The sequence below is a fragment of the Typopeltis vanoorti genome, chromosome 7 (assembly GCF_054136105.1).
Source record: "Typopeltis vanoorti isolate ZY-2024b chromosome 7, IOZ_Tvanoo_1.0, whole genome shotgun sequence".
NCBI classification, from domain to species: domain Eukaryota; kingdom Metazoa; phylum Arthropoda; class Arachnida; order Uropygi; family Thelyphonidae; genus Typopeltis; species Typopeltis vanoorti.
Genome location: NC_143555.1, coordinates 12,100,009 through 12,112,677, shown reverse-complemented (window position 1 = coordinate 12,112,677; position 12,669 = coordinate 12,100,009). Strand labels below are relative to the sequence as shown.

At 35.9% G+C, this 12,669-nt stretch overlaps 1 protein-coding gene across 3 annotated transcripts in view; it reads left to right on the top strand.

The window, feature by feature from the left end:
* The window catches only part of LOC150104485 (LYR motif-containing protein 9-like), a 152,832-nt gene that overhangs the window by 85,936 nt on the left and 54,227 nt on the right, over positions 1-12,669 (top strand). For 2 of the 3 annotated variants that reach the window (XR_016548525.1, XR_016548524.1), the window contains exon 4: positions 10,856-11,141. The exons of the other annotated variant lie outside the window; for it this stretch is intronic. The gene's annotated coding sequence lies outside the window, so the exon portion shown is untranslated. Of the gene's footprint in view, positions 1-10,855; positions 11,142-12,669 lie in introns of those variants that run through there. 3 annotated transcript variants of the gene reach the window in all.

The window sequence follows — 12,669 nt, the reverse complement described above, 5'->3', positions numbered from 1 at the left end:
CATTCAGGAGAAGCTTCACATGAAGAAGAAGAAGATCAGTGCAAGATGGGTGCCCGACTTCTCTCTTCAATTCAGAAGAAGCATCTTGGGATCTGTTCCCACAATTTTTAGAGCTTTGCCAAGGGAATCGGAGAGAAGTGCCGGAATCCATTGTCACTGACGATTAAACCATGGTCCGTTATTATGATTCTCTTTCCAAAAGGGAATCCATGGAGTGGTGCATGCCATAAAGGAGAAAAGACATGGAATGCTGAGTCGTGGCATTCTCCTCCTCCTCCTTTATGACAATGCTCCAGTCCATACAGCTATTGTTGTGAACTGTGGCTTCCAGGAGATTGAACACCCACCCAGAACTAGCACCCAGTGACTACTGCCTTTTCTCGAACTGAAAAAATACCTTTGATGAAGAAAATTTGCAAATGACAGTGAGGTGAAAGATGCATTTTTAGGCCATTTTGCAGACAAAAGTAAAATGTACAGACTATTTTTTTCAAGGATGCAGAAATATTAATTCAAAGATGTGAAAAGTGTTTTGAAGTAAAGGGTGATTGTGTTGAAAAGTGACACAGTTGTTGGAAGTTTTTCACTTGGTTATAGTATAAATTAAAGATACCAAGAAATTATATACTTGGCTTAATCCTTTATCCAAGTGTAAGCAAACAAAGTTTGCACCTGAAGTATTTTCAGGACTGGGGCAACTCGTATAAAGAAGCTAAGACTTCACATCACTTGCCTTAGTATCCCATAATGCAAAGCACATCTCCTTACAGACATGTATAATGCTATGCATTATGGGAAGGGTCACTATGAAGGGCCACCTTTATTGAGGTCGCTTCAGTGGGAGCCAGACCCAGAAGTGATATTCAGGTGGAAGTAATGCAGAAGTCATATTTTCATATACGAGTTGCCAAAAGGTGTCACACTTTTTAACAACTAGAGACAGCTAGAGCTGAGCCAAGATTTAAGAAACTGTAAGGAAACGATGTTAGCAATAACCAAACAATATTTGAGAGTTAAAAAAGGGATGAGTAGTATCTAGAAAGGAGATCAGCAGAATCATGAAAAATGCAAAGCACGAATTATGTAGGTGAGATCTGAGGTTGATGTTAGGGATAGCGCAGTAGAAATGTGTCCGAGGAAAGATAATGAGTGTGTTGCCCTGGTATGATAATTGTGGGGTGGAGGAGAAGAGCAGCGATAACAAATGAGATGATAGTGAGAGAGGTCTGGAATATGTGGACATATGGAGTACATTTGAAAACAGAAAGACACAGGCATTTGGAGAGACTTGTTTTCTTGGCGGGGTGCTTAAGGGTCAAAGCTGTATAACTGAGAGGAGACCTCCACATAGCCTTTAAAGGAATGTGGAGAACCGACCAGGGCTTCTGACCTAATGTCCAATCCTCACCTTCTCGTGGTGCACCCTGTTGGGTATCTACTTGGATACTGAACGGACGAGGATGGGCTGGCAATTTGGGATTTAGCCGACCAAATTGTATTCTTATTGGTTAAACCAAAATATAGAATGATGGTACAACATGACAAAATTTCATTCCGGCTGGGGCGTCGCCCGGTTAAACAAGGCCCCCGTTGTTTTCGCCAGGGAACCAGGGTGAACAGCGAAAAGTCAGCTACTGGAACAAATCTGAAAATAAACCCCAACTCAACATCACCAGAGTTAAAGATCGGTACTATCAACGTAAGAAGCCTGAATGGCAAAGAAATGGAGCTAGCTGAGGAATTAGATAAGTACCAGATCGACATAATAGGGGTGACTGAAACAAAAAAGACCAAAACTGGTGAGATCTTTCTGAGCAATAAATACAAAATGTTATATTCAGGCAATGACAATCAAGGAAAAGAAGGAGTAGCCATAGTATTCAACACAAAATACGAGGCTAATCTTCTTGAATGGCAGTCAGTCTCAAGTAGAGTAATGTGGGCAAATATGAGAATGGGGAACTGGACAATGAGACTTATTTGTGCCTATGGTCCCACAGAAGGTTCAACTAAGGTAGAAGTGGAGGAATTTTTTGATGCTTTAGAAAAAGCAACTGATACAATGAAAAATGAAAAGTTGGTCCTTGTTGGGGATCTAAATAGCAGAGTAGGAAATGATTGCGAGACATACAAAAATATTTTGGGAAAATTTGGAGAAAAGAGCAAAGCTAATAATAATGGCAAATATCTGTTGGATTTCTGCTCAGGACATGGACTGGTTATTACTAACACCATGTTCCAACATAAAAATGTGCACAAATTCACATGGAGAGAAGAGGCTAGGAATAAGAAAAGTCTCATTGACTATGTTATTGTTGATAGTGATGTTTTCTCCCTGGTGCAGGACACCAGAGTGTACAGAGGATTTGAAATTGGAAGTGATCACTATTTAGTCTTGAGCAGGATAAAATTGAATTTCATATTGGAAAGAAGAACATGTAAGAAAGTTTTAAAGCGAATAAAAGTTGAGCAGCTCTCAGATGTGAACTGTAGGCTAAAATACACAAAGATTATTGAAGAAAAAATGAAAGAGTTTGAGAACAGGAATCAAACCTTGGAGATTCAGTGGCAAACTGTGAAGAAAACATTGATTGATTCTGCCAGAGAGGCATGTGGTGAGGTTGTGTGCAAGGATAAAAAAATCAGAACTCCCTGGTGGACACAGGAAGTTAAAGAGGCAGTGAAGGAAAAGAAGAAAGCATACCAAAAGTTCCTGTCAAATAAGTCAGCTTGTGCTCTTAGAGAATATAGAGACAAATGCAAGAATGCTAAACACTGTGTAAAACTAGCTAAACAAAAGTCATGGGAGGACTTTGGCAAGAATATAGAAAATAAATATCAAGAAGGTGGCAAAATATTCTGGAGGTTGTTGAAGAAGCTTAAGAATGGAGGAAAGAGTGCTGTAAAAGGAATTAGAGATGATAAAGGTGACATGAAAATGGGAGAAAAAGATATCCTTGAAGTATGGAGTAATTACTTTGAAAAACTGCTAAATGAAACAAGCAGTGATGACAGCACAGTGGTAAAAAACACTGACCAGGCATGCAGTCAGAAATACATATCCATACTAGAAGTAGAAAAAGCCATCAAAGGCTTGAAATGTGGAAAGGCAGCAGGAGTAGATGATATTCGACCAGAAATGCTGAAGTATGGTGGTATAAGAGTCTTACAGTGGCTGCACTGCATAGTTCAGAAAGCCTGGACAGAGGGACGAATTCCCGATGACTGGAGTAGAGCTCTCATAGTACCCATACATAAAAAGGGAAATAAAACTGCATGTGAGAATTACAGAGGTATTTCCCTACTGAGTGTTCCTGGCAAGATCTATGCAAGTATACTTGAGAAACGGTTGAGAAGAATTGTGGAAGAAAAGCTTGGTGAAGAACAAGCTGGATTCAGGCCAAATAGAGGCTGTCAGGATCAGATCTTCACTTTACGACAAATAGTCGACAAAGCATGGGAATATAACAAAGATCTGTATTTAAGTTTTGTCGATCTGGAAAAGGCATATGACAAGAGTGCCAAGAGAGAAGCTATTCAATACGCTGCAGTTATATGGTGTCAATGGGGCATTATATCAAGCAATACTTAGTCTTTATTTGAGTTGTAAGTCAGCAGTTAGAATTGAAGGAAGTACAGGAAGGTTTAATGTTAAATCTGGTGTGAGACAAGGATGTACATTATCCCCTCTGTTATTCATTATCTATATGGATCACATTATGAAGGAAAGTGGTATTAAACATGATATCAAAATTGGAGATGTTAATGTCAGCTCTTTGCTTTATGCAGATGATGTTATACTTCTAAATAAATCTGCTACAAGTCTGCAAGATTCTCTCACTAAATTGAATAGCTGTTGTAATAGATATGGTATGAAGGTCAGCAATAAAAAGACAAAGACAATGAAAATAGGCAGAATCATTGAAAATGTCAACTGTGTTGTGAATGGAGAACCTGTGGAACAAGTAAAACATTTCAGCTACTTAGGCACGATTTTTACTGAAGATGGTAAATTAAATATAGAAATAGACAACAGAATAAGCAAAGCTGGTATGGTGGGAAGTCAATTGAATAAATTTATATGGAATAAGAGAGAAATTAGTCGGAACACTAAATTAGCTGTATACAAGACAGTGTTCAAACCAGTTTTAACTTATGGATCTGAGAGCTGGGTCAGAAGTAAAACACTTGACCAAAGACTAGAGACCACAGATATGAGAGTCCTGAGAAAGATTATAGGCGTGAACAGATGGCATCAATAGCAATATCATATTAAAAACGAGGATATTAGGAAAGAACTTGACATTGTCAGCATCCAGGAATGTGTTAGCAGAGCTAATCTCAGGTGGTATGGTCACTTAAACAGAATGGGCGAGGAAAGATTAGCAAAACAAGTGTTCTCTGCCAGGTTGGCAGCAAAACGACCTAGAGGAAGACCAAGATATAGGTGGATTGATACTGTACAAAGTGCTTTAGACGATAGAAATATAAGATCTGATAATGTTGGAGTCTTGACAAGTAACAGACTGATTTGGAGGAAAATTGTAGATAGGAAATTAATAATGATGTAATTTTTTCATGTAGTACTATCATATCCTGTACACCCCTTGAGGGTTCATGGCAGGAATTTGATGATGATGATGATGTTTTCTTGGCAAATGTCAGGGCAGTGAAACTAGAATTGCACAAGTGAATGTAAGCACAGATGGCCCTCATATAGTGGATTGAGAAATGAGAAGGTGCGCACTATATTGCAGAGCCAGGTGAAGTATAAAGGGAGTAATAATTGCTATAAGAATACTGGCAATACACTAGTTTTTCTGTATACAAATGCCAGAAGCATTAGGAATAAAGGGAATGAGTTTGTGGCTGAATGACTCAGTCTCTGTAGGGATTGTTGATATCAGTGAAACTTAATTTACTGAGGAGGACATTCTAACAGGAATACAAATCGAAGGGTACGGCATATTTCGGCAGGAGGAAGGTAAATGTTATTCATGATAAGAGATAAATTGTGCCCTCTCAGGGTAGAGAATTACAGTGGAAATAACACTAATGGCTTTGAGCATGATGTGAGATAGATATTTATAACACAAGATATTTAGTGGTATATTGCTATAGGCTGGGGAGTATAGAGGTAATAAGCAGAAAATGTTTAGGCAAGTTAGTTTGTCAATTGCAAAGCAAGTGATCATTATGGAGGGTTTCAACTATAGCAACATAAACTGAGCAGAGGAGGCAGTGTTCACTACTAAGGAAACTGAATTTTTGGATTTCTTGAGGGACAACTGTCTTACGCAATATGTGGTGGAGGAAACATGCAGATCAAGAGTTTTGGATTTGGTCATAATATCACAGAATTTGATTGTTGGGAGCGAGATGTAATGCTTGTCCCCAGTTGGTGTGGGTGACCATATAGTTCTGACCTGAAGAATGAATAGGCATTTAGAGGTATCAAGGCAAGTGGAATTTATATAAAATTAGGAAGGTGACTATCAAAGACTTATTAGCCAGCTTGCAGCAGTACAATGGATGAATGAATTTGAAGGAAGAGGAATCACTTAAGAAACAATTACTAGCAGCATTGGCAAATTATATATCTTAAGTGAAGACAATAAAGCAATTTCGAGTCAAATGGATGACAAAAGAAATTGCATATGAAAAAGAGATTATGGAAGATATATATAGAGAAAGGTGGAAAACAGTTGCATCAGGAATATAAGGCTTGGGCTAGGAATGTGACTAGTATTGTAAGGGTAGAAAAATTAGAATATGAGAGGAGAATAGCTGCAATCCAAGGAGAATCATAAAAAGTTTTTTTTTTTTGCTATGTGATGAGTAGGAGGAAAAATGATGTTAGACAGATTACTTTTGCTGGATGGATATAGAACTTGGGTGGCCAATGCAGATGACATAGTTGAGCTATTTAATTATCACTTTATTAGAGCGTTCCATTTGGGTGTAGCAGGCTTTATTCATAGAAGGATAACAAGTGAAGTTTTTAGTACTGAATGAAGAGAATATATTCCGAATACTAAGTATGCAAGTAAAGTACGGGGACTAGATGGAATTTCACAATGTGTGTTAAGGGAATGTACTTGGCTTGGCTGTTTCGTGAAAGTCTTGCAATAAGGTCGGTTCCTGGAGAGTGGAAAAAGGATGAGATAGTGCCATTGCATAAAGGTAGCAATAGAATAGAGGTATCAAACTTTATGCCTATTTGTATTTCTCCTGTAGTTGCTAAGATTTTGGAATTGGTAATTGGTAAGAACTCGTATACAGAATTGAGCAATAGCATGGATTTGTTAAAGGGCACTCTTGTTTTAGTAATCCTGTTATTTTTACAATAGAGTAACAATAGTAGTGGATGAAGGTAAGGCATACACTAATTTTTTTTGAGTTTTCAAAGGCATTTAATAGGGGGCCACATGATGAGTTGGTTTTTTCCAACATATGGGTTTGGATATCAAGTCGGTAGATAGGATTGGTAACTGGCTTTCTGATAAATATTAGAGTTGTATATGGTGGAACAGTATCAGGAAGTAGGAAGGTTCAAGTGGAGTTCTGCAGGGTTCAGTACTAGTACCACTACTGATATTAATTTTTATGTCAGTAATATTGTCACAGAACTGCAGGGAGATATTCAGTTATTTGTAGACTTTATTTTTACATGTTCCAGAAACCCTGCTCCAGAGGCCAAACATGGAATAGTGCTGATGTTTTAGTTCTTCAAGAGGATTTTAATAAGCTGGAAAGGTGAGAAAATGAATAAGGATATCATTTTAATGCAACTGAATGGCCTGTCTTGTTTTGTCAGGTGTCCTCTCCCTCCAGGAGATTGACTATCATGTTTCTCCACCATGTCCTATTGTGCACCTCTCTGCTGCATTCCTTGTATGAGAGATAGGTCCATTCTTCTATATTTTTCATCTACTCCAGTCTTGTATTCCTCTCCTCCTTCTTGAAGGAGAGGAAAGATAAACAACAGTTCCTTCAAGAAGCATCCTTTATAGGCAATTGTGTCTAAGAATATGCCCAAAACATTTCTCTTTTTAATTTCTTTTATCAGGCTTCTGTTTTCACCTACCATCTCTAGTATCTCTTCGTAACTGAATGTAAGATTTTGAAATTTGGGATCCACAGGTGGGATGTTTCATATGTACGTGGTGGAGTTATGCTGGAAGAAGTGGAGGAAGCAAGGAATCTTGGAGCGATTATTGATAGAAATTTTAAGTTCTGAGGACATATTGCAAAGGTTGTGAAGACATCTCAGAGAATTGCTGCAATGTTGAACAGGACATTGAATATGAGAGATAAAAGTGTGGTAGTTTCATTGTATAAAGCTTTGATCTGACCATGTCTGCATTTCTGGGCTCAGATCTGGTCACTAGGATTTGAAGGGGATGAAGTAACCTTGGAGAAGGTTATATTGCAACTGTACAATGTTGATTGTGAGGATAGACAGAGAGCATGCAGACTGGACAGTTTGGTGGATAGATGACAAGGGAGGGGTGATATGATTGAAACATTTAAGCTGTTGAAGGATTATTATCATATTAACACTGAGGAGAGTTTTCATATGTTAGAATAATGGGAAGGAACAAGGAGTCATCCCTAGAAGTTACAAAAGGAAGTAGTAAGTAAAAGTATGTTTTTTGCATGGAGAGTTAGCAGCATGGAATGCATTAACTGAGACGGTGGTGAAAGGGCAAACGTTGGGCGAGTTTAAGGAGTGATATGATAGACTTTGAAGTGATCTCCCATGATGAGTCTTATGACTCCATGGAGGATAATAATATAATCAGACTACAAATTCTCAAAACTATCTGCACATGAGCAACCAAGTCTGTCTTTGAATCTAACATTCATCTGGCACATTCTCTCAAAAAAAAAAAAAAAAAAAACTTCGAAGAATATAAACTAGAGTATTAATAGTAATTGTTGAAGCCACAGCATTAACAGATAACAGGGAAAAAAATCTTAAGATATTCTGCTTATTTTTTTATCTTTATTCTTTCATAAAAAAAAAAAGACAAACACATTCACATAAGCAAAATAAAAAGTTTACTCAAAAATTGTGTTTCCCACAATCTTGAATAAAATGATATGTCTCTGCATTATGATATGAACATCATAAAACTGATATATTAAAAGGTCTATCTTCTTTAGACTACAGCATCCAGTTTCATTAAAGACAAAACTAATGGAATTATGCAGTAATTCCATAAACACTACGAAGAACTACCATTTATCTTGAGGAAAAAAAAAAGAATAAGAAACCATTCTCATCTGCACATCACCACATTTTGCTGTAGTCCATGCTGCTAAATCTGGTAGTTACATCAGTAGGAAGGTGCCCCAGTTGAAATGATGTGATCTAATGGATACAAATACTCCCTTTATATGAGAAGAGGATTAAATCTGATTAAGAAAATTAACTTGAAATTATAGTGTTTTCAGATTCAGCTCTAGCACTGCAGGTATCAGCCAATACATGTTTCATTTAAAATATACATGCAATCAAAAAGCACATCGCTATACATTTTGGTATTTAAGCTCAAAACCACTGTGCCAGCTTAATCTGAAAGGACATGTTGCCTTGATAATTATCCAGCTCAGAACAGGACACAACAAAAGGATGCAAATTAATCTTTAATGACATAAGAATCTAGTAAACTGCTGAAAGTGTCCATTCATTACCTCCATTTCATTTATATGACTGAAGGTCCTGCTACAGTGATACAGCTTTGACCAATGGAGGAACTCCTTAAGACTCGATGTATGCTTCTTGAGTCTTAAACATTGCAGAATCGGTATTTGCTACTCATGGCTCAATATGACAATACTTTAGCATCATCACCAAAATCTTGAGAAAAATTCAATGTGTATATATTTGATTTTATGACGTCTTATTTCCCTTGTGACCCTATGTCTATAGTTAGAACCTTATGTTTTAATTAGCTTTTGTTTATATTTTACATTTGTCTGTTATAAGTACCCAAAAAAATGAGACACTGACAAATGCAGATAATATTATGTGCATTTGTCATTTATTATCATTTTGGAATTAAGTTGACAACAGAATTATATGTAATAACACATTTTGTAATTTAAAATTTGAAATATTTTTGTAGGGCATATTAAAAACTGGGAAATGATTACAGACTAGCACAATGAAAGAACAAATACACAAAGTTTAATTCAAATACCAGTAATCATTCACTGCAAACTTCATTAAGTTGCATAGAAAGTACAGTGAAATTTCTACTGGTTCAAAAATTTATTTACAAACATGTTAACATAAAGTATGTATATAGAATATTAACTGTATCCTCATAATATAAGAAACATTACAAATTCATGAGGAGAACATTCAGATATGTATACAGAGAAATACATGTATAAAGTATGTTATACAGCATTAAATTTCTGTTCATGAGGAATAAGTCCACAGAATATAAAAGTGTATAACCTATCAAGCAGAAACGTGACCAGCATCACTATATATAGATGCACAAACAAACATTTTTCTTTGTAGATATTTTTCTTCTTATCCTGTTAATGCACACACTATGCAATGAGTGTGATTTAATAACATGAAGGTGAGTAACATGATCTATTCATATACTTAAAGACATGTAAAATTAAGTAAATATTTTTCAAATTACAGTAAACTAATGAATTGTGATATTTCAAAAGAGGACCCAAGATTCAGCATTTATAGGTTATATACTCTTCCCATAATTCGAATGTGAGAAGTGGCTGAATACAAGGAATTGACAAATGCAAATAATAGAAAAATACTTAATGCATGTAATATGGATGTAATTTGTTCAGATAATTAAAATTACAAAAATGAATTACATAATTAAAAATTATCATGAGCGTAACAATGATTCATCTTGGACACAGACATCATCAGTGGTTAATCTTTTATTCAGACATAAAGCTATGAATTTATTATATCCATAAACAACAGAACTCTTTCTTTTCTCAGTCATTCTCAGAAAAAAAAAAAAGGCATATCAAATTAATTAAGCCATCCACAAGGTCCACAAATGAGATGTACTGTGAAACTGGTGATTGTGAAATCATACTGAATTAAAATCATTTATGCAGGTGATATGGTGGCCTTTTGAATTTTCTCTCTCTCTCTCTCCTTTTATGCTCGTAATTTATATCCTGTTAGCTAAATGAAGATATCACGTGTCCGTTGCATGATAAAATGTTTTTGATTTATTTTTATTTAATTTCTGGTGTCTCTAAAGTGTCTTATTAAATTACATTAACACAGCCAAAGATATCTGTTGATTACTTAAAGAACTTAACATGAGAAGAAAGTTTAGTCTTATGTTTCAACTACTGAAGTATATCTCCTCATTGTAACATATAATCCTGCAGAAAAACCCTCCCTAAGATTTTAATGATATCATCAAAAGAGGACCCAAGATTCAGCTTTTATAGGTTATAACCCTTCCTATAATTCGAATGTAAGAAGTGGCTGAATATAAGAAGGCACTGACAAATGTGAATAATAGGAAAATACTTAAAGCATCAAATCTTCTGGATGTAATTTGTTCAGGTAATTAAAATTACAAAAATGATGAAAAATCATCATCAGTGGATCATAACTGAATCTTGGGATCCTACCACATAGGGTAACGGATTAAAAGAAACTATATATTTTAAAAACCTCTTTGATTTTACAAACAATGAATTTCAAAATGTGCTATCTGATTTTCAATTTATATACAGAAAATTGAGATAAATTTGCCATCTTTCAGGTTCATGTTATAAAGAATAATATTAATACAAAGATATAACATCAAGCTTATTGGTTTTATTGTTTATGCAGTGGTGATGCTAGAGATATTTAAACCTAACAGGGCATGCCTGAAAGAGAACTCTTAACCTGGAAGGAAATTTTGCAGTGTGGAGATGTTAGAAGACTGCCAATTTTAATTATTTCAACCAAATGCTTTTGTATGCTGACTTGCAGAGGAGCTGTCTGTATATACTAAAAATGAGTAGCATTTTGCATCTTCTTGATACCTTGGGGGAATGAAAAGCCAGAATAATTAAAGAAACTTTCTTACTGGATATTTAAGGATTCACAGCTATCAATTTAAAATGATCTTGAAAATTTGTTTAGACAGACAAATTATGGCAGCATTTTTATTCAGTGATTACAACTATCAAATAAATCATGCATATAAAGAAAAATGTAGCCATTAATTTTAGATTTCTATTTAATTTAGAAAATGTTCAAAAACTACTGATTATTAAAATATATATATATTTGAAGCAGATTACATTACTAGAAACCTAGAGATAAAAACAGAAACATATTTTACTTTAAATAAACTACACAGCTAGTTTCCTCTTCTTAGAAGATTTCATCAGGTGCATTACATGAGAGAAATACAAACAAACATTGTGAGAAAATGTCTACACGTTAAAACACCAACGTGACATTTGAAGGTGTTCTATGTATCACTTGACCCAATCAATGAAGTTCTGGACCTCGTCAAAGACCTGTCTCCCCCCCCCCCCATTACAAAGGTCTTTAAACACTACCCCCAGTATAATTACTTTAAATGGAATGGGAATTTCTTGTTCCAGTGGCCTTTCCTATATAAGTCAGACTTCTGGAAATTTTGAGAACATCTTCGAGAAATAGCCCATAACAGAGTAAAAAGATCAGGTTTAGTTTGTCACTCTTTGCATACACATTATGACATTGATTGGGACAAGTGCTCTGTGCTTTATTTAGAAGACAGTTTCCTCTCTTGTCAGATAAAGAAATCAACCATGGTAATTTTTTTCTCATGGCTCTCTCTCTCTCAGTAAGTATCAAGGACTGATTCTAAGCAACATTTGGAAATCTGTTATCAAATCACTTCACATTCCATGTTTCAAACTTTCAGTTAATCACTTCCTAACAATGCAGGAAAGCAGATGACTTGTGTCACCCTACACCATGTGTTTCTATTATTTATACTACAATGGTTCCTTCAAACTTCACTTGTTAACTTAATGTTTTTAATTGTTAGCCTTACATTTATATTTGTTTTTACCCTGAAGATGCCACATGGTATTGGTGTTGAAACTAGTCAGTGCATTTTATCTTCATATCATAACGACCTAATTAAAAAAAATTGAATAGTTTCAGTAACCAAACTCCTGGTTTATTGGATTGTTCTCATTCTAACTGTGGACCAAATAGTGCAGTATTATTATTATTATTCAGGCCTCCATGGAGTCAAAAGACTCATCGTGGGAGGTCCTTCCTAAGAACATAAAGTCTGTCAAGACTCATCGAGGGGAGGTCCCCCCCCCCAAGAAACACAAAGTCTATCATACCACTCCTTAAACTCACTGACCGTTCTCACCCTCACCACTCTATCAGGTAATGCATTCCACGGCTCGACTACCCTCCATGCAAAGAAACCACTCCTCACCCTCTTGCTCACAGTTTCCTTTCGTAACTTCCAGGGATGGCCTCTTGTCATCACTCCTTCCCGCTGTCAACCAAATGAAAGAACTCCCCAATGTCGACCCTGTAACCACCTCTCAACAGTTTAAAAGTCTCAATCATATCACCTCTCCTTCTTTTATCCGCCAAACTGCAGTCCACATTCCCTCAGCCGATTCTCATAACTATCCTTG